Source organism: Argiope bruennichi, chromosome X1, assembly GCF_947563725.1.
Source record: "Argiope bruennichi chromosome X1, qqArgBrue1.1, whole genome shotgun sequence".
Lineage (NCBI taxonomy): Eukaryota > Metazoa > Arthropoda > Arachnida > Araneae > Araneidae > Argiope > Argiope bruennichi.
In genome coordinates, this window is record NC_079162.1 from 110954193 (window position 1) to 110981178 (window position 26986).

The window sequence follows — 26986 nt, forward strand, 5'->3', positions numbered from 1 at the left end:
TTATAAAAATATATAGTCTTTTGTAAACAATTTTTTCATCAATGATGAACAGAAAAGGCGAGATTTTTTCTGTCATTTTAACTTTTAAATAGCTATTAAAAATTTATTTCTGTAATATATAACTTTGATTGGGGCAAAAAACATCCGCTATTTCATACAGATTATTTTGATATATAAAAAACTGTATTTGGTTAATTTCTTGTTATGATTGCTTGAATGAAGCAACATAGTGCAAAAATATCATTCTTCATAAAATGAGTTTTAAAAACACCGTATCTAGAGTTTTTAATGAAAGCACCTCAAGAAAAATAATTATAACTCGAGAAATACTTCGAATATTGACAACATCTTAGTATCGTTTGAAAGCTAAAGGATCAGAGAGCATTATTAAACAATAAAAAAATATTCCCTATTTTGAACTATTTTCGAAGTTTCAAGTGTGTACATATACCTTAAACTCGCTTTCTCATTCCTTTTGATTATTTACCGTTTTTTTTTTTTTTTTGTATTTTTATATTTCGAAGAGCCGTTCATTATATTCGAATGTCCGTTCATTGTTTAAGAAAATGCACAAGTCCTATCACTGACTCTCCGACCCGCCCGAAGGCACACGGATTAAGAAAACTGAATGATCGGACCGCTGCAACAGCAACATTGGCAGGAACTGTGGATGAGTCCTAAGGGCCATCACCTTTCCCTAAGAAGTACGCCCCGTCATCGATGGGAGGATCCAGACCCCCACCTATTTATGTACCATCCAGGGTAGTGAGATCCAACCACCATGCCAGAAGCATCTCATCCTTTATTCGAAGTCCCCCCCGGAGGGATTTAAAGAAATGCATAAAAAGAACGTCGCAGAGAATACAATATTAAAACACTTGACTAGATCTGTATGGCTGTATTTTATCAAAGACTAAAGACTTTCTTATACAATGTAGTCTGAAGCATCCCGAACTAAAACTACGTACTAAAATTCAGAAAAATAAAACCCATGAAATGCTGAAATAGGATCACAATTAGAAGCAATTATTATTTTATTACTATTTGGTGAAATCATTTAGCTCAGGTGTTTCCAAACTTTTAAACACTGTGACCCTACTTTTTAGTAACCGAATCTAAGATTTTCCATTGAATTTTTCCAGGGATAACCAGTCCATATTCTTTCTAGAAAAAGTTTTATGAGACCAAAAGGAACTTTAGCGTCGAAAATCGTATATTATTAATATCGTATATGACGTATATTATTAATCGTATATTATTAAATCGTATATTTTTAAATCATATATTATTAAATATAACTTTACAAAAATAATTCTAATGTTTGGCTTAATGAAGATTTTAAACCCATATCACTTTCTTGCAAATTGTAGAAATATTTCATATACTAACATGATCCTTTCTATACTAACATGATCCTAACATATCCATAATCTACAAATTGAATATCTATGGAATAGCTTATTCGTTGCATGCAATATTGCTGTTTTAGAAGTAAAAATAATATTTTAATCTCAACATCTTTTGACAAATAATATTCCTGATATTTAAATTTGTCTAGAGAAACAGATTTTTATTGTTTACGTTTTGTTCAAAATTCCGATTAGGATTCATGCTCAATATGGTGCAACAAGGGATTGATATGCTACAAAGTTATTTTCTGAATGCATACAATCGTATATTCAGTATTTCATGTTGATATGCTTTCTCGTCTTTTTACCTTCTTCTTTACAAAAAATACCAAGAGAAAAAACGTTATAATCATCACAAAATTCCATTTCGAAATTTTGATAAATTTTTACATTACAGACTTTTCTGAGTTAAAAATCATCTTTGTTATTGTTCCTGGCTATTTGTGAAGATGTTCAGATTTTTTTATCATCGGAATTGCCACCCACAAAATCCCTAATCTGGTTGACAGTCTGTCGATTTATCTGTTTATGTACATGGGAACGCAATAGCTCAAAAATACAACAAATTAGAACAGAATTGCGTTTAATTTTGGACTAGATTGAGAAGGATGGACCATCCAACTTTTTATCTCCCAGTGTATATACTATTAACCTTACAGTTTTGAAACGCAAGTTGCTAGATAAATAATGCTTAGAATGCAGTCTTTGTACCAAAAATATATATCTCTATCACTTTTTGAAATAAAAATATATATTCGACTCTCTTCACTATGAAACAAAACGCAAAACGCTACATATTGTAGAAGTTACGAGGACATCGAGTTAAAGAACTACCAATGGTTATCCAAAAGAGTTTCCTTTTTTATAAACATGTACAATCAACCTAAAATATAAATAAAATAAAAAGTTCAAAACGAAAATAGTAAAAAAATAATCAGTTTTAATTAAGTAAATTAATTTTTAAATAACACTTTTTAATTTATTTTTAAATGGGAAGCTTTCACCCTTACCGTATTTTGCGAAAAAAGATATCCAGATTTTAGATACTTCTGTGCATTATTAGTTTGATAAATATTTGTTCCTTCATCTAATGGGATTTGTTGGTATATTTGCATAATGGTCCGATTCAACAGACATGTTTGTTCCATTTTATCTAATGGGATTAGTTGGTACATTTACTGAATCGTCTGTTGCATAAGACAAAAAAGTCAGAATAACCATTCTGTGACTTGAACTGCAGGTCTCGAAATGATGTAGCATTTCACGATGTATTGAATTTCTGGAACAGTGCTTGATGTATATATGTCTGCAGGAGTCCCGTAAATACACCAGTACATAAAAGACGCAAGACCACTTTTCCCGAATCATTTGAACTCTGAATCTTTGTCTACAACCGATTTGTCCTGTGACTTCAGTGATCCAAACATCCACGCTGACAGCATAATAAATTATGTTCTAAAAGAAACAGATGAAACGACAGCTGTTCTTGCTCAAAGCTCAACCAGTCGTATCTCGCCAAACGATTTCGAACTGATCAACAGTACAAATCAACTCAGTTTCTCTCTCTAGTTCCGAAAAATATCGGAAAAAGAATCGTGCTTGTACTCTTGTTTTGGATTAAATGGAGCGGATTATTCAATGCAAATTGAATAATACAATGGTTTTTATCTTTTATCTTGGTTCCGTCTATTTGTAGATAGTATTGATTTTTTAACATATTGTAAAATTGCAACATTAAAACAATTTTTGACATTTTTTTTTTCTTTTCAACGTATCATAAAAGTTCTAGTGAAACATTCGTTTGTTTTTGTAAGATAATGTTTTTAAGCGGGCATGCATAAAGGATAAATTGAAAGAAAATTGTTTTCGTTCAACTTATTCTTTAATTTCAATAAATTTTTCGAATTTAATTTTAGACATAATTTGTAACAAAGCTTCTTATTGACATAATAAAATTCAAATCAAATTTTTTTTTTCATCAAATATTTCTCTCGCATGCGTTTATCAATACGTAATAACGTTTCCAGAGATTGGAAATATAATGTAAGATTTTATAATATATTCTAACTCTCACAAAAATGCGTGACTTCATATTAATATTCTGGGCTTTATTTCGTGATTTTAGACTATAGTGCTGAATTGGACTGCAAAACTAAAATTAGAGCTTGTGGTTTAAGATTATCTGAGCAATTTAATAAAACAACTAGTACATATTGAAAAAAATTCACAAAACATGTTTCAAATATTTGTTGCTATTTCCTCTTTCTTTCAGTTGACAAATCCTTGAAAGAAAATAGCTCATTTAATTTTAAATTTTCCAACTCAGTGTTGCTTTTAATCATTTTTAATATATAACAGTTGCTAGGAAGTGAATTGCTATTCGTGTGCAAATTTGTAACACTGAAATTTATCCTCTCAATGATCGTGCCTGTATGTCATACTTGCATCGAATAATCGCTTCTTAAACTAATTATCTAAAATTATTCAAAGATGCTGCATTTCGATATAAAAATTGCATACAATTCAAACACTTCAAGTATTCCGAGGATTATTAGTAAGGCATTCCCGAAGCGGAAGGTGCCATCTAGTTAGATAGTAGTGAAAAAAGAATAGTTATGGGGTTAAAATTGATCTAAAACAACATAAACCAACGAAATTGTATGGAAAAATCTGGACGTGAAATTTACACAGTCCAAGGAAAATATCAACCTCTCAGTATACTACAATAACTTTGAGAAACGATTAGATGATGAAGTTACTGTACTTATTTAACCCGTTTTGTAAAATTCATTCCAAAAAAAAAGTTTGGATGACTTGTTTCATTAAAATACTTGGTAATAAACCCTCTATAGTGAGAAACGAAGGTTTCAACTAAATATGTATGTCTCCTGTGAAACAACCTCGCTTATTTTCTTGTCGCTTCTATTATTTCTATGCAAGTCAAATCTCAATCTAAAACTCGCTTCCAAAATGTCTTTTAATGAGTCAATTAGGGCAAAACAATTTGCCTCGTGATATTCATGTTTGATTGAAAATTCTGATCAGTTTCAGACTTGTCAAAATATAGCAAGAAATTAACCCCTTCGCATACAAAGACGAGTCTGAATCGCGCATCGAATTACTGAATTTTTACTTTTAAATCTGTAACTCAATGAAACTATTAATTTAAAATGCAAAAATCATTTAAAAATGCTTCGATATCTCAAATGCCCTTTTATTATTATAGGAATTAAAATTAAAATAAATATCCCAAATAGGATGTGTCATCGAATTAAGAAGTCAAGTCAATGATGAATTCTAGAAAGATCTGTTAAAGACGTAAATTTAAATGAATATCTTGTTTATGATATCATTTTCATTGTTTTTTTATACTTGTCTTCTAGTAAATTAATTTCATGTCTCCTCTTTAATATTTTTCAGACTTTCTTTAACAGATTTTCCTACCGCACATTTTTAATCTATATTTATTGACACTTATCAACTTAAAAAGACAGGATCCAAAAAGTAAAAGCAATTTTTTAAGCCGAATGGCACAAAACTAACGTCCAGATTCATGTCACACTAATGTGACCTTGTCAGTAAAACTATCAAGGAATGAAAATAAATTTTTAAAAAAAAGTTGTTCAAATCTCTTTCTTTTGTCTTGCTCTTAACAGTTTGGGCACGTACAAAAAAAAAAAAAAAAAAAAAAAAAAAAAACTATTGAGACTACTCAACTTTTTTTTTTTGTATTTGTTCCATTTTTTGTTCCAATGACAGAAAAAAAAAAAGGTAGGGAGAAGCATGACATTTCAGCTTGACTAAAACTTAATGAAACATTTAATGAATGATCAAAATAATGGAAGTTTATTTTCCGAAGTAGTGAATTAACTTATAGAAAATAATAATCTTCCGAACGTGATGAACTTAAAAGAAAATTCAATCGGGTTTTTTCTGGGGATTATATATTATATATTGATTGTTGAAATGGCAATTTGAAAAATGGAAGAACCGACATAGAACGTTTGTAAGAGAAAAAAAATCGGAACATATTTTTTTAGTACACTACAGTAGTAACATTATCAATATTAAATTCCTTCGTGAGGTTATACGGGAATTTTAGATCAAAAAGGTTATAAAAAAAGTAACGGCCTGATGATTTTAAGTAATATATGTAATAAATGATCCATTAAAATGTAATTATGTTTTCAGTGATCGGTGATTCTCTTTATTTTTCTCTAACTACTAAAAGTTTCTTATATTACGGGAATTTTTTATGTCCATAATCTGTAATATGGTTAACTACTCTTTCGCTTAACAGAATATTAATTTTGACAGAACTCCAACATGAAATTAGCGTAATAAAAGCGTTACATAATTTTGCAATAAAAGAATATGTATTAAATTTCAATGCTTCACAGCGTTATTATATTTAGAAGGTTAAACTAATGATTTAGTTTCGCAATCTCACTCCTTAATGAAAATATTAATAAACTTAACATCCTTTATAAAATAAATTTATCGTTAAATTATGCGTTTCTTTTCCGTCAGTGAAATGCAATAGTCAAAAAATTCTATTTATTATAATAAACCAAGAATTATCAGAACACTACCTATTGTGAATATGTCAATTCCATGTACTTGGCAAATGGTAAAACAATTCATAATTCCTTATTTTGAACTTTCCCTAATAAAATTATAACAGGAAGCCTGATCTGAAATTAGAAAAATACATCTACCCTCTTCATATTTTCGATCGTGCTTTATTATTTCGTCTGAGCAGCTGAAAGGAAGGCAGCTGGTTACGGCGTTCTTTAATCGTGTACTACTCAGTAACGAGCATTTTTATCGCTCACATTTTTAATTCATAATTTAAAATGTACAAGGCTGTAGAGAAAACATTGAACTTTAATTTATAAATTCATTTGTTTTTCCTCTTATTGATATTATCAAAAGGTATTTATTATTTATCTTGCGGTATTTGATTTGATGCGGTTATTCTTGTGTTGCCTTTTTTGGTAAGTCAATATGCTTTGTTTCATGAATAATTTTAAATTGTAGATATTTTTAGTATTTATTCGGTAATCATTAAGGTATGTTCAATTATTTATATGGAATGCACTGTATATTGAATAAATTTCGAGCAGTTATATATTCAATATCAAAATATTTTTCGATTTCTATGGTGCTATCAATCAGTGAACAGAACTCTGAAACCAATCTCAAAGAATAAAAAGAATGCTTATTTCTGAAGTCCACATAAATTGGAATGAAAATCATTAATTCTCTTTGTTGTTTTATATTTGTTTAAATTGTCGTTTGCTAAAAATTTGAAATATATATGGAAAAAGAAATTGATATAGTTGGTTAATTCCTCAAACAGCTAGAAGTAGCATCTTCTTTTGATTACCAATAGTTTCCACAAATTGTATTTTGATAGTTATCGCAGTCTTTGATTATAGTTAGTTACTGCAATATAGTTAGCTGATTATTACAAAAGAACGTGGTATACATTGTCTTGTAATAATCATCAGAAACTGAATTCTGTCTTATTGATCTCCAACAGATGTTACTGGAAGAATATTAGAAAGAGCAGTGTGGCAAGAATTTGTTTCTAGTTATGATGAAGTAGATTATCGGTTATATCTTCGGGATAAAGAATAAACTGGTAAGAATTTATTTTCTTTTGTTTGCTTAGATTTTGTAACCTTAGTAGATAGTAACAGTTTGTAAACTTAGTAAAACAGATACAGCAAAAAAAAAAGAAAAAAAAAAGGAGGGAATGATATAAATTCTTGATCTAACCATGGTCGCGCCATAAATTGTCATATGTTGGTAGTTGCGAAAGTGTAAAACTGGCAGATAAAATAAAAATGGGATCTTATAAATATTACATGGTTCTTGTTGAATTGGACTTAAATGATTAGCTCCTGTGTCACTTTTGCAAATATAGAATAGAAAAGCTTTTTGATATTCGTGCCTGATAAAATAGGCACAAATATGTTTTATCGGCATATCCACAAATACAAAACGAGACTATCTTTCAGGATTGCAGTAAATAGTAAATTTTAAATAAAAATCTCCATAGCATTTCCAGGATGTATGAATATTAAATGTACATCTTTTTTACTTTCTTGTATATGTAATATAAAGTATTGTAATATTCAAAAACTTTTAACTCGAAATTTTCACGCATCTCCGCATTTTGGACCACCCTGAGTTGGAAAAACACACTTTGAGAAAATGTTCGTCTGTCTGTCTGTGGCAAAGATAATTCAGAAACGCTTTGAGCTAGAGGGATGAAATTTGGTATACGGTCTTGATACCAAATTTGCATATTCCTATTGTTACGAAATTTCCGGGTTCATTTGGATAGTGGGAGTTATATGGTGTGGAGAACGCTCAATCACCAGGCGGCAGTAGAAAATAAAACAACTACGTTTATTTACACGAAGACACACAGGAGAGCACAAAAACGACAACTATATACAGCACAGAAGGCGATTATCTTCAGCCGAGACGTGCAGCATACAACAGTATACACAGCAGCTCTACTCCGCTAGTCCCTGGAAGACGAGTTCTTCACCGTCGCTTCCGACTACTCTTCGACTCCACTGGTCCCCGACCACTCTTCTCTGTCGCTTCCGACTACTCAATTCACCACTGGTTCACCACTCGACTCACCGTCTGGTTCGCGACTGCCCGGAGGCTGCGGCTGCATCCTTTTATAGGTCTCAGGAGGTGGGGTTAGAAGCTTCTCAACCAATCAGGAACATTCGAGGCGTATCTCCGTTCCTACTGGATGGATAGGGAAAATTCTCGATGTTTCGGGTATAATCTATTTTGGCGCCAAAGTCGCCAAATAGATTACACCCGACTTGGCGACGAATTTGGCGCCAAACTCGCCAAGTTTGTCGCCAAGCTCTGGGACCTCCTATGGAGCCAGCTATGCTGGGAAGCAGCATCGCAGGTTCGTAACACTATCAAATATTTAGCAAAATCCGTTCAGAAAAAGTCTTCTATCCGGCTGTTCGAATATAATTTCAGATGAGATCTACAAAACGGAGAAACCTAGATAGATAAAATTCAGTAGAATTAATCTCTATAGTGTAGGCACCTTTCAAATTTTGGGCCAAATCCAGCAAGATATTGTCTGTCTGTCGGTCTATACTTTCAGAAACATGTAAACGCGGTAACTCAAAAACGCAATGAATTAAAAAATCAACTTTGCTATGGGATTTTGTGACTACAAGTACAGTTTTGTGCCAAATTTCTGTTTCGATCGATTGAAAAAAATGAGTTTAAATACGAGTTCGACTTTCGGATACTATTAAACGCGTGTCTGAAGTTAATCGCAAAAAAATCGAAATGGATCCTACTGTAGGTTCAGTAAAAATGCTAAATTCATGCCAAATGTTAATATTTTGTAACTATTGTATGTCATTGTCATGCAAGGCGTTTTCTGGGATACCATCTTAATTAGAGAATATGCGAGAAAGTTTTATTGAGATCACTCATACTGGTTAATTTCTTATATACAAAGTTTAGAAAATATCGCAATCATCAAAAAGCGCTTGTATGTGAGCATGTTAGCTCATAACGGCTGAAAATGGCTAAACAAATGAAATTTTGTGCGAATCTTCACTTGTGCGCAACAACCTGAAGGAAAGAATTTCGATTTTTTGATCTGTTTAAAATTTCATCAAACATAACAAAGAATAATCTCTGACCAACCGAGAGTGTGTAAAAACTTGAACTCAAAAAAGCAATGAGGTATGTAAGTGAAATTTAGTATATACTGTTGTATACCAAAACTATCATTGTGAAAAAATAATTCCAAAGTGCATACACGATTCTTTTCATAATTCATGAAAGCTAAACGCCAAAAGGGGTAAATGGTAGAAATATATGAAAAAGTAGTAGGGAGAATATTCCAGGTAGGTTCAATAGGGAATGATCCGAATTATGATGTCAAAATCTTAAGATCGAGCTTGCGCTGTTTATTAAAAAATCTTGAAATTGTAAAATGGTTAACCCCTTAACCGTCACGCCTGTGCGTGACAGGGCATCGAATTATCACTTCTCGAATTTATAAGCTAAGACTAAATCATTCGAATACGCTATAATTCGATATATAAAATTCACACATAATTCACACAAAATTCAAATATTTTATAGATTCTAAATTGAATCAGTAGGGCAGTAAATTCCAGAAACTGAAGAGTAGGAAACAGATAATCTAATGGAATAACAGAGAAAAGCAAATGGTTAAGTTGTCAAAGGATGTAAAAAAAATTCTTTCAATTCATTGCAAAAAGAAAAAAGAAAAAAAAACGTGCGTGTGTACTGTTCATTTCACTTTTCAATGATTCTGCCTCGTTGAGGGATGAGACACGGAAGAATGAATGCATTTCCGGAATTCTTCGTCATTCTTTGACCTTGATTTCCACCCCATTAGATACTTTTTCGTTCAGTTTTTTTTTTTTTTTTTTCCCACATGCATGTGAGTGTCGTATCGTTTCTGGTTCTTACTGTTTTAACTCAAATTTATGTATTGATTATATGGCTAGTTCAAGTGGCAAATAGCTTTCAGGAGTGGCACAGAAAATATTTTATATAACATCATTAAATGGGACCGAGATTATCTACCGTTGTTAATTTTAAAATTTTATCAAAAATTTTAATAACAAATGAAAAAAAGCATTGCTTTACGGCAAAAAAAAAAAGTTATTATGATTTTGTAAAAAAGCGAATCATCAAATTTTAAGAACAGAAATCTTTCATTTATTTATCACAATTTAATATTTAAACTTATTACCGTAAATAAAAAAAGTTCTAAAGTATTTTAATGTGTTTTAGAATCATTTCCTATAATATTACGTGTTATCTGCAATTTTTTCACTTTCTAATTCTGCGTATTAGAAAGTTCACTTTATCGTTTAATATAAACGTCTCTTTTCATCTTCCTCTCACCCCCTATTTTGACTAAATAAATGGATATTGTGACGCATGCGCAAAAGCGCGGAGGAGTTTCGTATCCATGAATGTGCAGTATATATATTGTTACGGAATTTCCGGGGTTCGTTTGGATAGTGGGAGTTATATGGTGTGGAGAACACTCAATCAGCAGGCGGCAGTAGAAAATGAAACAACGACGTTTATTTACACGAAGACACACAGGACAGCACAAAGACGACAACTATATACAGCACAGAATTATCTTCAGCCGACGAGACGTGCAGACAACAGCACACAACAGACTCTAATGCAGACCGTAGGGCACAACTTAATTCAGCACTCGCTTGACTCCGTCGCTGCTCCGCTAATCTCTGGAAGGCCAATTCTTTTTGTCGATTCCGACTACTCTTTCCTAGCAGCTGCGGCCGCTTCCTTTTATAGGTCTCAGGAGGCGGGGCTAGACGCCTCTCAACCAATCAGGAACGTTCGAGGTGTATCTCCGTTCCTACTGGACTTATCGGGAAAATTCTTGATGTTTCGGGTATAATCCATTTTGGCGCCAAAGTCGCCAAATTCGTCGCCAAGTTTGTCGCCAAGCTCCGGGACCCTCCGACGTGACACCGGACTCCGTCCAATAACGATGACTGTAAAACATTCTTTCCGATGGTGGAACCAACTATGCTGGGAAGCAGCATTACAGATTCGTAACAATATATATAATATGCATGCATGCATTACCTGTCACTTTCATACGGGATGATGCCTCGCCTCACTTTGCAAGCGTTGTCAAGACGCTCCTGTTAAACATTTGTACTGAAGACCGAGTTATAAGTCGAGGTTTAAATTGTTTTCACAATCACCATACTTAACCTCGGGATTCTTTTTTTTTTTTTTTTTTTGGATGGGAGATACTCACGTGTGTATATGGATTTTTGTAGGGATAAGTTTTGTGTGCACCGTAGCTCCCCTGCCGTTTTGGTGGAATTGAAAGATATCATTCGACGCCGACATATTACACTCAGCTGTCATAAGCGTATTAATGCATTCACTTTCCTAACATCTTGTGGTTGTTGTCATGTTGTTCGACTTTAACACTAAATTGTCCAAAGAAGTCATTTTGATTGCTTGTTAATTTCGGTTAGAAAAAAATTACATGTGAATGGTACGATTTTTTTAGATTTTGGGACTTCCTATACAAAATGTAAGTGCATTTATTAAAAATTGTATTACGCCCCCCCCCCCTCTTAGATTCTGGTATATGTAAGTGTTATACCTATATTTCCCCAAAGCAATTTTTTTGACTGCTTGGGAAATCTAATTTAATTAAATGAATTTTATTATTGATTTTCTTAAATTTTATATAGAAATAACAGAATTTAGCAGTTATATTTTCGAGAAAATATTCACTTGTTTCTGCTTTTATGTTCACTTTATTGTTTTCCATCATGTGCGCAAACATCGCGCATCGCGTGAAAGAAATATTACGACCCATAACTTCCTCATTATTACGTCGCTAAAGTCAAAATTATTAACTTAAAAACAATTCTATTTAAAACTATTAAAAGCAACAAAAAGGAATTAATGAAAGCAGTCAAAAAAAAAAAAAAAGGTAACTTCCCTCTTTTTTCCACTCTACTATATAAATTGTGTTCCTACAATATATAAAAGTTCTAATTCTAAACATAAATTTCCGAAAATTGATAAAAGTGATAAAAAAAAAACTTTTATAGAATTTGTTAATTTTTATAATACCTTAAAATTTGAAGTTGATATGACTGCTCAAATGGCCAGAAAATGCACGGTGAAAGCTTCTTTTCGTATATGGCCGCTCCAAATATTTTACAATGTTTTAGATTTGATTACAGTAAATGATTGGATCTTACATACTATATAAAAAAACGACAGGAATGCAGGCCAGCCTAACCAACATATTATTTGCCAATTACGATTTTGCCATAATAACAAAATAAATAATATTAGTGAAGAATAGAAAATGTATTTTTGAGGAAAACGCACATGAAAAAGAATTTCCAGATTTATTTGCAAATAAAATTGTATAAATAATACTGAATAAAGTATCTTTTTTTATTTTCTAAATAAATTTTCTCTATAATATACAATAAAATTAAAAATTAATTTTAAATACATTACTTCATGCATTGGTTATTCTTACTAAATTTAAGTCTTTCTGGTGTTAAAATAAATACAGAGTGTCATGTTATTGTGATCTGTTTGTGTTTGCCGATTTGCATAAAACGTCTCGGTATGATGTATGAGCGCCCTCTTCCGTTTACTTTTGAAATCATTTATTATACACGGGAAAAAATTCCAGTGTCTCTGATCGATTTCGCGCAAACCGAAATTTGTTCCACACTTTTTTTTTTTTTTTTTTTGTATTTGTTCCAGGCTTTATTTATGACCCTGTATATATATATGTATACAGAGTGTGTGTGAGAGAGAAATGTGTCGATAAACATAAAATTTATTTTAAAAAGTAATTTTTTTTATAATCCTTACTCGTTTAAGTAGAATTTTACAATTTTTATTGAAAAGTGAAAGAATTGAGCAGGGTAAAGTTAACAATGCACTGAAAAATCTTTATTAAATACAGATTCTTTTGTAACCACATTACGGAAACTTAATTTGACTTCACTTTTCGTCACTGTAATAACAAAATGTCGTATGCCAGAAATGACACACACCAAATACAAAACGAAATTTTGTAATATTAGCTGTATTTCGCATTTTGTGATAACATAATTCCATAAGAACAGTTGTATTTAATGTATACAAATGTTTTGCATCAATAAAATGTTTTGATAAATTTGATTTTTTTATGAATATTTTAAGTGTTTTATATTAATATGCTACACTATTTTTTTTTTTTGTGTGAATAAAAATTTCAAGCGTTTTATATTATTATACTATTTTATATTATTATATATTTTTTTATCGAAATTCGAAAATAATTTTCATTATAGAGTACCATTTTATTCATGACAATAAAATACGATGACTTCTAAAATAACTTTAACCAGTTAACTGTTTCGACCTCTTCGGAAAATGCGTGTTTAAATTGTCATAAACATATATATATTATATAAATATAATAATTAAACAATTATTATATAAATATAATAATTGTCATTGAATAAACTCGTCATAACGCAAAATGTTGTACTTTTTCCATGTTGTTAACTGGTTAATATCTATAATGACTTTTAAGGAGAAGGGGGCGAAGAGTCGGTTTTGTCTCTTCAAAAATTGAATCATGAAAAATTAAAAAAATTCTGACCTTTTAGTAATAAATTTTTAATTTTGTCTTGCTACTTTCGTAAATTAGATTGTAAGTCGCATATTTCATTATTTCTCTGTTTATCACCGTATTAATTAAAATTAAATTTTCAATATAGTGAAGTTTTTAATGTAAACTTTTGCTTACCGTATTAGAAAGAAATTCTGAGTTACTTACATTAATTCGATTAATCCTTTCTTTTAAGATTTTTTTTTTTTTTCCTTTCGTGTTTTTGTTGAAGATTTGCTTTCAAAATAAATTGAAATGTTTCAGCTCGTGAACATTTTGGAATATTTTAATTACTTTTGGTCTCACGGGAGAAACTTTTTGTAGTGTTTGTTCGTGTACTTCTCTCCAACTGTTTTCCCAAAAGAATTAAGACTTTTTCTTCCCGGGGTATTACTTTTTAAATAAAAAATGAACTTAGAAGGAGTCTACTTACATTCTAATTAAATCGGCTTGTATTGTTAATGTAACTTATTTTAAATTAGAGAAGTGGTTTTGCGAAACAAAAGATGTTTCAATTAGTAATAAGAAAGTAATGGAGTTGTTTAACAATTACTTTCTGTTATAATAAGATGATATTCTGGAAATAATAGGAAATACTCTCGAATTACCTAAGCTATTATTTAAAAGCCCTTCCGTTTACAGCAAGTAGCATGCTTACAGAAACGAATCTTTGGGTTTATTTAATGGTATGAATTCTATTCATTTGATTAGATAATCAGCGTTAATTCTTGAGACTCTTACCGAGCCACGGTGGCCTGGTGATAAGATCTCGTCTTCGGAACCGGACGGTTTCAAGTTCGAGACACGATTTCACCGAAGAACATTCGTGTAAGCAGGTCTGGTGCATGTTAAATCCATCGGGCCACCCATCCTCCCACTGGTGTGGTGTGGAAGTTTGGAGAGGGGGTGCCAGCTCAGTGTTGTCCTCGTCATTTGACCGCGTTCAAAACTACGAGGTCCGCCACAAAATATCCCTAGTGTTGCTTTAAAATGGGACGGTAATATAATTAAACTAAATTTGAGTTTCTTACTGTCATAGCGATTTCTTGAGACGAAAATTTACAGTTAATTTGTAATTTTCTGGTTAATTTGTAATTTACTTAGGTCCACACCAAGCGATAACCACTATACAGATAAGTTGCTGGTGTTAGCACCAGAAATAGCGTCCATGGGGGAAGCATTGTTAAATGATAAAATACCCCCCTCCAACAAAGCTTGCCCAATGAAGCTAACCAGACACATTCTAGAACCATCCTACAATTTATTGCAATGGTAGTAGACGGGGGTGTTGTTGCCCGATATCACACAAGGTACCCGTTCTTCAAGTGCCTCTTATTAATCTATAAATTAACCTAAAGCAACTGATTTGGTATTATTATTTTCGATATGTCTCCTCTTCTTGATAGGATAGGGATAAAAACAGAAAACTGCCAATACTATTGCATATGATTTTGATTCGAATTTTCTTTTTGTGGATACGTAATAATGAAATGATGAACTTTGGCCCAAAGTTTAAATTTAATTAAAGAATAAACTTTCTCAATTTTTTATCATATCAATGTCTGTTAGATCAAACGCACAAAAACATCATCTCACCTGGAAATAGTTTAAGATTTACATTTATTATCAAATTTTACGGTTTTAAACCTGGATACTCACCTTGCGAATTAAAAGAAAAAGTAGTTTTTGTTCTTGATTCCATTTTTAACAATATATTTCTAAATTATTGAATTATTTCCAAATTAGTTTATTCCAAATTATTATTTTGAAGGGTTTCTTTTATTGTGGTTATTAGTGTTAACTTTCAGACAAATCTAAATTTTAAATTGATAGAATTCAGTAGAAAGAATTTGCGTATTACTTATATCAGTACATAGTTGAAGTGTACATTCATAGTAGTTGCCGTCGGCAGCAAAGCTTTTTTTTTTTTTTTTTTCTGTTTTCAAATTCTTGAATGATCTATAATACTTTCATTCATCTAGTAAACAGTTTTGGTAAAAGCGTGACCTGAAATATGAGTTCTCCCCTTTAACTGCCTTTAGTGCAGAAAATCAACATTAAATCTTGAACATTATCTAAAATAAAGTCGTAACCTAGAATTTAAGAGACCATGATCTAAGGTATTTGAAAGTAATATGACCAGTGCTTTTAAGACATCCATGTGGCAATTTCAGCTTTAGTTTAAATTTTTGCCGAAAAAAGACTGTTCTCTTGAAAAGAAAACTAGCTCGTTAGTTTGGTCATATTTACATCATGTTTTAATGCAGTACTAGAGCTCTTAGTTTTGAGCCCCTTTTGGATGACGAAAACGGTACCTAAGTTGGTACCCTATCTTCAAACTTCCGCAACACACCTGTGAAGGCATTTTGTTCGGATAAATTTAATGTGCGCTAGATGCACTTACACGGGGGTTCTTCGGTAGAATCAGGTTGTGGTGAAAGCTTATAAGCCAGTTAACAGCTACGCTACCCGAACAATTGCTTTAGTATCGTGTTCATGTTACTGGGCTGCAAACCACAAGGTCCCAGGTATTCTCGCTCATCCCAAACCGCCACATTGGTGACCTCGGACGATGAACCTTCAACCTTCGTAGAGCTGTTGTGGCGCCATCTACCCACAGCAAACCAGATTCACCTGACGCAGCAAACCAAAGTCGTCAGACTCACTTGACGCAGCAACACAAAGCCGTCAGACTCACTTGACGCAGCAACAGCAACCACTCACCCACACACGCTCGCCATAACTCTTGGCGCTACTCAAATGGGCACAGACGCATTAGATTCAACGGTTAATACATCACCACTCAACAGCCATATCGTTCGTCTCACCTCCGACTCACTGGAGGGAGAGCCTGTGGTGAAAGCTTATAAGCAAGTTAACGGCTATGCTACCCAAGCAATTGCTTTTGTATAGTGGTCATGTTACTGGGCTGCGGACCACAAGGTCCCAGGTTCTATCCTCACGCATATCAATTCGCCACAAGGTCTCGAACCTAGAGACCTCCTGTCCCTCACCCAAGACCTTACTACCAGGCCAACCGCAGCCTTCAAATGGAAATTAATAAGATGCTACAGCAGCATGCCTAATTGTGTTAATCCGATAACCTTTTCTATGGATGAAAAATCTGTTTTACCCCCCCCCCCAAAGATGTGGTTCTTATTTCCAACTCGTAAGTCAACACATTTTACTTTCTCATAGACCAAGTATACAGAGAAAAAGTATTGAAAACGTCAAAAAATTCGTAATCGAGATTTTCAGGAGTAGGTTTCAAATCTCCCTTAATTCGAAAGACACATTTTCGGAATTACATCTGTCTGTCTCGGAGTCTGTGATCATGGTAACTCAAAAAAGCTTTGACGTAGATGGATGAAATTTGGTATATGAATTTAACAGCATATTTGTACATATCTATCAAATTTTGAACGAAATTCATCTGAAGGAAGTTTGTCGGGCTGGCTTTTTGATTATTATTAAAAACGATAACTAGAAAAAGAAAAGAGCAATATTAATAAAATTTAGTTCACAGATTAAGCATCTAAAATGTAGAGTCATTTCAAATTTGGAATAAAATCTGTCAAGGAATTGACCTTCTGTTCTTTCAGAACATGCAAATGCAATGACTTAAATAACTGAAATTTGGTACGCGATCTTGTGACTATATTTGTAGTTCCTTGTCAAATTAAGTTTCAACTGAACAGAAACAAGAGGTCCGAAATACATGTTCGATTCTCTAGAACTTTGGTGATAAATCGCTGGTATGCGTCTAATATGCACGTTAGATTCAGTAAAAACGCTAAATTTGTGCAAAATATCGATAATTCGTAATTATTGTTAGCCAGTGCATACAATTAAGTACTTTACAAACATATATGAAGCACACGACTGTCTTGTGTGGGAGTCTGAAATCAATTACTTTGAGCACTTATGGCATTAATTCATCAAAAACCCCAAAAGAGCCGCGGTGGCCTTGCAATAAAATCTCGGCCTCGGACTGGGGGACTTCAGGTTCGAAACCCGATTCTACTAAAACTCCGTCGTACATGCAAGTTTGGAGCTCATAAAATCTGACATCACGGGTCAAACGTCCTCCCGTTGGTGTGGAAACTTAGAGGGAGGTGCCAGCTTAAGAGTCATCTGAGTGGGATTCAAAATTACAAAATTCGTTCCAAAATAGCCGCCCAAGTTTTGCTTTCAAATGGGACGTTAATGTAACTAAACTTAAATAATCCCAACCGCTACGCAGACTGGACCTCGTTCCATTAGATTTCTTTCACTGAGACTGCTTCAAATAACAGGTTTTAGAGACCACTTCGACAAGATTGTAAGGCTTTCAATATCGCATAGCTATTATTGGTGCTATTGTGACACTTTGTATGCTACAAAATGTCTAGCAAGAGATTTAAGCAAGAAATAATAGAAATTATAGGCAAATACTTTTAATTCCATTTGTGCCACAAATTACAGCAATAATGCTAAATAAAAACTTCGTATGAAATTTGTTATGTAAAACTGAACTAACTCCACGATGCAGTTTAGGAGAATGAACAGTTACGGAAAAATGCAGAATTAAAAAAAAAAAAAAAAATCACAGTACTTTTCAGAATGTATGAGTCCAGTAATGTTTTCAAAATGTGAAATTCCAAATTGACCCCCAAATATATAATTGCGTCCAATTGTGGGCATTTAAGAATAGTTATTAAATACAAGACATTTCTTCTTTTATACAAAAAAGATTTACCTTTACGCACTGACCCTCGGGGGGGGCACCTCGAAATGAGGATGAGATGCTTCCGGCATGGTGGTTGGATCTCGCCACCCTGGAGGGTACACTAATAGGTGGGGGATCTGGTTCCTCCCATCGATGACGGGACGTACTTCCTTCGGGGAGGGTTGTACCGTGGCCGGTGACGACCCTTAGGACTCAACCACAGTTCCCGCCAATTGCTGTTGCGGCGGTCCGGTCATTCAGTTTTATGGTTTAAATCCGTGTGCCTTAGGGCGGGTCGGAGAGTTAGATGGTTGACTTACCTTTACGCACTAACCCCCGGGGGGGGTCACCTCGAAATGAGGATGAGATGCTTCCGGTATGATGGTTGGACCTCGCCACTCTGGAGGGTACACAAAAAGGTGGGGGATCTGGCTCCTTCCATCGATGACGGGACGTACTTCCATCGAGAAGGGTTGTACCGTGGCCGATGAGGGCCCTTAGGACTCAACCACAGTTCCCGCCAGTGTTGCTGTTGCGGCGGTCCGGTCATTGAGTATTCGTTATCCGTGTGTCTTCAGGAGGGTCGGAGAGTCAGTGATATGACTAAATTGGCGGTCCCACGACCGGAGAAATCTTCAGACGGGCCACGCGTTCCCCTTTCGACCCTGCTTGAGGGTTTTCTGGGGTGCTTTGATGCCTGTCTATTTTACCGACAAATTCGGTACCCGCAAGAGGGGTCGAAAGGGGAACGCGTGTCCGTCTGAATATTTCTCCGGTCGTGGGACCGCCGCTTTATCTTTACACGCATTATTTTTCATGATGGACAAATATGGTTGCCTTGCTTACAGGAGTGACACCAATGGCGGATCCTGACCCTCCTGTCAAGAATACCGTGCCCTTCCCACGTCTGAACAAAAAAAGTAATTAGTCGGTAAAATTTCATTTAGAAGAATTCTGCGACTTTTTCCCTATTGGAATTTTTCTTTACTGTACCAAAATCATTATAAGAATTACTCTGTGTACATAAATAGCGGAGTGCCGGACGTTCTAATGCAAAAAAAAAAAAAAAAAAAAAAAACTTGCTGTTATAAACATTTTTGAAGACAGAAAATATCGTTATTTTTTGTCATATATACAGCAGTAAATAACAAGATTTTAAAGTCAAACTGGAGAATATTCCTTGTATTTTTGCAAGGAAGTAAGATGCATATAAATCTTATTCGTTATTACAAGTACAACATTACATTTCTCGAATTTCTGACGAATTTTACAAAATGAATAGATTGATAAAAAATTGCATGCTCTGTACTGGCATCAACATGTGAATGAGAAAAAATTGATAATTCATTGCGAGTTGTTAAAAATTATATGCGGTCTATCATTGTTCAGAATAGACTTCAAAGCCTCATGATCGTAGGAGCGTGCTTTGGCAGGGAGGGGAAAAAAAAAAAAAAAAAAAAAACAGATTTGTATCATATAGTAAAAAAGTTTGATAAATTATATCCACAGTGCTGAATTCATTTGCTCTAATGCCAGTAAGATAGATTGTCGCTCTGAGTTTGTTTATCATGTTTTCCAATAAAGTATAATTAATTTGTCTTTTGTGCTTATACTTGTTTTGTAATAAATATATTTACTGCCACTTAAAAGTTGTATTTTTTAATGCGAAATATAACATTGGATATTTGAGAATGGACGAAAAATTTAACTATCTGTAAATATTTTAATTAAATGCTTTTCTCGTGTTTCAATAAATCACATATGTTCTAATATTATTGCATTTGAACCCTTATGATAAATGTTGTAAGAAACATTTTAAATGTTTAGAAAAAATTGATGAAGTTAAAATAAACAACATCTGAGATAAAAGTTTGTTTTAAATCATTCTAATTGTGTGATTTATTTATTGAAATAGAGAAACTAATTGAAAATTTGAACCGAAGTAAATTCTGTTTACTTTTTACAAATACAAACAAGGATGAATGACGTTAGCGCCAGTAAATGCTTCGATCTGCTTTCTTTCAGCACTAGGCGTGGCTTAAAGGGAGGGGGAAACCGTTGGACTTAAGCCGCTCATTGGCTAAGAAATATGACGTCACGGATATCTGAAAATATTGTTGCTAGATTTGGCGCTTATATCTTACTTTTTGTTCTTTTCAGAAGGAATTTCACCTGCTGCATCTTTTCTCAACCCGCTTTCTGCGGTTCTAGCAAACGAAGTAAACGCTGTTACGTTTTCTAAAAACATTGATTTCGAGAGAGGATGTTTAAATAAATTTTCTCTGAAACAAACTTATTATATTTTTTCAGGCATAGATAATTCATATATTGTTTTCACTTTAAATGGACATCAATTTTTACATCAGAAATTCATTTTATGGAAATTAATATATTTATGCATTAAACATTTTCATTAAATAAATATAAATATATTGATGATATGTATCTCTGAGATCAGTGAGGATTTGCAGTAAAAATTTTGGATTTCATTCGCTTTTCTTCACTTTCATTACAATTATTATCTTAACCGCTAAAAAACCGAATTATTCTTTATTGTCGCAGATATACATTTGAGCATAGAACGACTTACTCTGGGTTATGTCAAGTGGTTAATAGTGGTTAATAAAGTCTATCAGAATATATTTAATAATAGAAATCTGAGTAAAACATTGAAATTTATTTGCACTAAATTACTGCACCAATTTTTTTTAAAATTATTTTTAGTAATTTTCAATATTCTTTCTCTAAATGATTTTTTTTTTTCTGCAGGAATAAGTAGAAAAATTTCACCTTAGTTTCGTATATTTTTTCTATTTTATTGTAATCTACTTTGCTTTATTTCTTTTTAAAAAATTTTGCAGCTTACTTTCTTAGTTTTCTGATAATTTTAATAGTTTTATAGTTAAAGATTAATTAGAAATTCCACTACACATCTCTGACAGTTTTATTTTTAGTTATTATATGCTTTAATTTTTACTTGATCCATCGGATGCTGAATTTGAATCTACTTTAGAAAGAATCTAGCTTAACAAAAAGTAGATGATTAGTTTATTACAATCAGAATGTATGTAATAAATACATATTATTGAAGAATTTATACATTAATGTATAATTGCATTTATATAAATGTAAAAAAAGTATAAATGTATTTTAATGTATTAATGTATATAAATTACATAACATTGAAGAATCTGTAAGACTATCTTTGTTACAAAGAAATTGTAACACGTAAGACGCAGGACAAAAATTGATTACTGAATTTTAAATAATATAAGTAAAATAAGTCTGCAATTTTTTAAAATATTCTTTCAATTTAATTGAAAAATATGTTTTGTTTTGTTTTTCAAATAAAGTGTTGGGCTATTTACTTATGATTTGAAGGTGTTTGCACAAGCTGTTCGAAAAAAAACAGCCTAATAAAGTTTTGCTGTTTGTAAATACAACAAATCAACTACCATGAATTAAAGAGTTTAATAAGCATGCGCAGAAAAGTTCTTTTTTTTTTTTGTTTTTGTTTTTTTTAGTTGGGTATGATTGAAAAAAATTCAAAATAAGAATTAAATTTTAGCATAAAAATGAAGTACATTTTATACGCCTATGTGGGAAGGAATAAATAAATAAATAAAAATAAAAATTAACGCCTCATTTGTAAAACCAGATGAAACTTATAGAAATCAGGAGCAGCCTGATTTTTTTATTCTTTTAAAAATATACATATTTTTTAAAAAGAAAAAAAAATAACGCAATAAAATATCAAAATAGATGTCCTTTCCACTGCTGTAATAAAAGAACTTTTTTACAAAATAGAGATATTTCTGATAAAATATGAAATTCTTTTTATGAGCATAACAATTTCTTGTCTTTCAAGAGATTCTTACGAGTCCAGCGTTGCGCCTCATCATAAAATACAACTTGAATTTTCTTTTACTTCGTCATTTTGAAGTCTTTCTAGTATATAATCTAAAAAATAAAACCCTCAAGACTGAATATCGCCTCCAGCAAAATATAAAAAAATAAGGAAAAAAAAATATTAATCTTTACCGTGGGAATGCATAAAGTGTTGATTTAAGAAATGGCAGCTTTTAAATGAGAATTATATTTTTGGGGTTGAATTTCAGTCTAACACATTCATGGACAATATGATTATGATAATCAAATGTTTATTACGTTGGTAAATATAAATGACGGCTTTACTTAAATAAAAAGAAAATTACAAAAATGTGCCTTTTTAATTGTCACACCCACTAGATATTGTTCTATAAATATTTTTTTAAAGTCATTTCAATCCAGAAAATGAAAATATGACATTGCTTGTTCTACTTACATTTAAAAAATATATAAATCGAAGTCATTTCATGCGATGACACAGTCACATGATAAGCATAGAATGCAGATAGATAAGCAGAGAATGAATGCCATAACATCGCCTTACAATAAATATCCTGTGATGTTTATCCTTTACAAAACGAGCAATGGATTCAAAAATTAAATTGGTGCGGCGTATCTGATTTATTTCACATGATTCTGACTTCATTGCATTCCATCGAAGCAGAAGATATTTCTCTCGGATTTTATCATTATTTCATAACATCCCTTGCAATAAATAAATCGCATCACAGACATGATGCAAAGGGGGGGAAAAAAACTGCAAGAAAAATGTCTTTATCACAAAAAAAAAAAAAAAAAAAATCTGCAACGTTTGGATCATTTTCATAAATTAAGCATAGCAAAAAATTAAACACCAATCCGTAAGTTTTCAGAGCATTATTACGAATATTGTTACAAAATATGATTAATGAAATAAATCTTTCGATGCAAAAACAATATAATTTGTTGGAATCGTGTTAATCCATTATATGCCATAACTCTAAAATTTTACTTTTACAAAAGAAAAAAAGTACAGAAAAAGTGTACTTCTAAAAAATTAAGTTTAAAAAATCAGTCTACTAGCTTTATCAGGTATACAATCCTAGACTTGGCGCCTAACTTTTCGCCTGTTGACAGAAACATTATGTGGCAACCATACAGTAAGACACACCTCTTTCTCTGGCATCTTCTTGTGCGGATCAACAGTCTCTCTCAATAACGACTCACTTTCAAACCTTTTTCAGCGACATCGAAACTTAATATCGGTGTATGCGTGTTTCTAGTTGAATAAAAGCCATTATATATCAGGCCTTCAACTCGCCCTCCAAATTAAATACTTTCTTAGTATACTAACCATGAAATTCGGTATATAATTTTAAATTCTTCAATTATAATTAATTTTATTTTATAAATTTAAATAGTGATTAATTATTTGATATTTAATTTTTAGATGTCCATTGTAGGATTATTTAACTGCTTTGAATTACTGTTGCTATCTCGTAGCTTCAGAAGGTGCAAAAAACAAGTAATATTAAAAAAAAACATTTTAATTCAATTCCTACTTAGGTCAGCAAAGAAAAATTTTATTTTAGTTACTTTTTATTAAATAATTATCATAAAAATTATTAAGTATCAAAAAATTATTGATTTTTGCAAGAATCGAACTCGCATTCTTCACCTTCACGTGAAAAATACTGAAATCCTTGCATTTTACCGATTGAGCTACTGCCTGTTGATTTCAATTTTCATTACAAACTGCTAAAACTCTATTTAAAGTATTAAAAATTAATTACATTCAATTAATGAATTAATATTTGAAAAAAACTGTATTAACATCAAGTGTCACCCACTACAAGTTTTAAAAAATGTATTTGAACTTGAGTGGATGAATAAAAAGTATTTTATTAACGATTGAAAATTTGAACAAGATATATAAATATAGAGAGAGAGAGTGTGAACTAATAGTAGGAATTGAAAAAAAATATTAATAAATGAATTGACCATATATTTTAATTAATATTAACAAACAAATTCATTATCAATTATTTGAGCTAGTAATTTGTCAACGCCTGATACTGAAGTTCTCGCTTACTTTTCCGATGAAACAGCAATTCACTGATATTTCAATTACCTGTCTTTCTCAAAGTGTAATGAAGTGTCTTTTTTTTAATTAACTATTAATTGATTTTATCTGATAAGCTAATGAATTTCTTAAATTAATCTTAATTATTTTTAATATACAAGTTGTCCCAGCCCAATGATGCCCAATAATTAATTTCAAAATCATTAGAGATAAGTATATACTTCGAACTGAAAAAAATGCTCTAAACGACCTAACGAATTATTTTGCTTATAAATAAATGTTCTTCTGTAAAAATTTCAAGAGTCTAAATTTTTATACAGCTCATATTTAGTAAAATATTTTTCTCCACACAGTAAAATTTTAATCAAAGAAAAAAACACAAATATTCTTTGATGAAAAACTGAGTTATGAATCTTTGAATATGACTATATTGGATGAGTATAAGATCTGCCTCTATAAAGATCAGTCAATCAACAGACGCCACTTTTGTCAAGATGGCGGTTAATTAACTTAAAATTATGAAATTCAAAGCTTCGTAATCAAATCATTTTTCATACTAGAAAAGTGAAACTTTTCTTACATATGTTAGTATGTAAAAAATATTTAACTAAATATGCCTAACAGAGACGTAAGACTGTATAAAAATTTAAACTTCAGAATTGTTTCAGGTGTATATTTATTGAGTCAAACATAAATTATAGACTTAACACGCTTTAAAGCATTTTTCCAATTAAAAATATATACTTACTCTAACAGTTGAAAAATTATTAGAAAAAAGATGGTCTGTTTAAAGGGTTAAATTAACAAGTCATGAATATTCCATTTCACAACAAGACCAATTTAATAAGAATTTTCTCTTCGATTTAATTTTATAAATCTTCATTATCATTAGAGGATTTAGATTTAATTTATGCATGCAAAATCCAGTTTTAAACTAATCATAAATTTATTAACAATTAATTAAATATTCTGATCTCATAATGAGTTATGTAAACTCAAGAAAGATAAGAATCATATGCTGCTTGTGGATTATTTGTAATGTCTATATCAATTGACATTTGCTTGCATAAAATAAGTTTGCTACTATAAAAGAATTTTGTAATTTATTAGAATTTGTATGTAAGTTTAATAAAAAAAATTCTAAAAAACACTTTTATTAGTGCACTAAAAATATAAATATTTTTATTTTAATTGCCCTCTACATTTATTCTTCAATTTATATTACATTATAACTATTATGGAAGCTTGTAATCGATTTCTATCAATCACGTGGTGCCAATCAAAATATATATAAACCATATGGTAATTAAGTTCCGAAAATATTAAAACCGTGTATTGATTCCTTGAACATACGACTAGAAATTTCAAAACTAGCACATTAATAAGTAAATGAAAAATACATTGCAACATTCCAACCTTGTGAGAATGAAACAAATAACAGAAAAGAGTGTTACCATGTTGATGTCAGGAATTACATTTACGATGACTTAAAAATAGATAGGGCAAGTGCAAAATTTTTATACAAAAAGATTTTAGGCAGTGGGAAAAGAAAATTAAAATGTAAGTGAAACAGCATGAATCGTTCATATTTATGAGATGGACTAAACCAAATGCAAAAAAATTGAAAACTTTATTATTTATGAACAAGAATATTTTAAAGAAACTAAGTATTCACACCAAGATTCAAATCAAACTATTCAAAAATGAAAATAATTGATAAATATTAACAAACTTACTGATTTCAAAGTGTCTAAGTACTTTGTCTTTATGCTCCTTGTGTCTGTAAATTTCAAAATCTTATTACTTTTCAAAAAAATATTACTATGAGGCAAGGAACTTTAAATATAATTATTAGAAAAATTCAATTTTTATGGAAGGAGACAATAATTTACACTTTAAAGATAGTGTATCAGTATTTAGTTTTTAATAAAAACACCTTTCAAAATGTTTATTTTACTTTCTCCAAGATCATAAGCATGCTGATCATAAATTTAATAGGCTTCTTAAATTTTTATCTGTTGAAACTGATTTAAAGTGTTGTTGTATTTCTTCCCTTCCCCCTCAATTAAATTAATTAGAGAAATCTTATTTGTTATTAAGACCAAATAAGATGATTTCAAAGTTTTTCTTGAAAGACAGTCCAGAATTTTTTTTGAAAAATGGTGTCGTTTTTGCTTATATTAAAGCGAGTCCCATAGTTTTGGAAGTAATTTTTGTTCTTTTAAATGTAATCAAACATTTTCTACATTTAAATTAAGGATCTTATACCAATACCTTTCTGTGTATAGTATAAAGTAAAAATTTTATTCTGTAAAAGAGAATCGAAATTAATCTTCCTTATACAAAAATAATTGGTTCAATTAATTCATAAACTATTCCAAATGCTTCAAACTTCATACTGGATTTTTCATTACTAAATGCATACTGAACAGTTTGGAGAGGCAAGCAGTAGTAATTGGTGATTTCGGATGTCAACTGTTCATTGACTAAACTTCATTACTAACTCAAAAAGAATCAATGTAGAAAATTTTACTGCAATATTCTTTAAGGCCATGTAAATTGTAATTTCTATACTATTAATTCCTAATAAGTGGATGAAGTTTTGTTTGCATTCCATACACACATGCATGTAAACAGATATTAACTATCTTAATGGTCTCTTTTCACAGCAAAAAAAT

General features: G+C 31.5%; 1 long non-coding RNA gene across 1 annotated transcript; it reads left to right on the forward strand.

The window, feature by feature from the left end:
- The first annotated feature begins 6237 nt into the window (after positions 1–6237).
- LOC129958124 (uncharacterized) lies at positions 6238–20585 on the forward strand. Its single transcript, XR_008783154.1, has 3 exons — positions 6238–6406; positions 6955–7056; positions 20519–20585. It is a non-coding gene; the product is annotated as an uncharacterized LOC129958124 (long non-coding RNA).
- The last annotated feature ends 6401 nt before the right edge of the window (positions 20586–26986 follow it).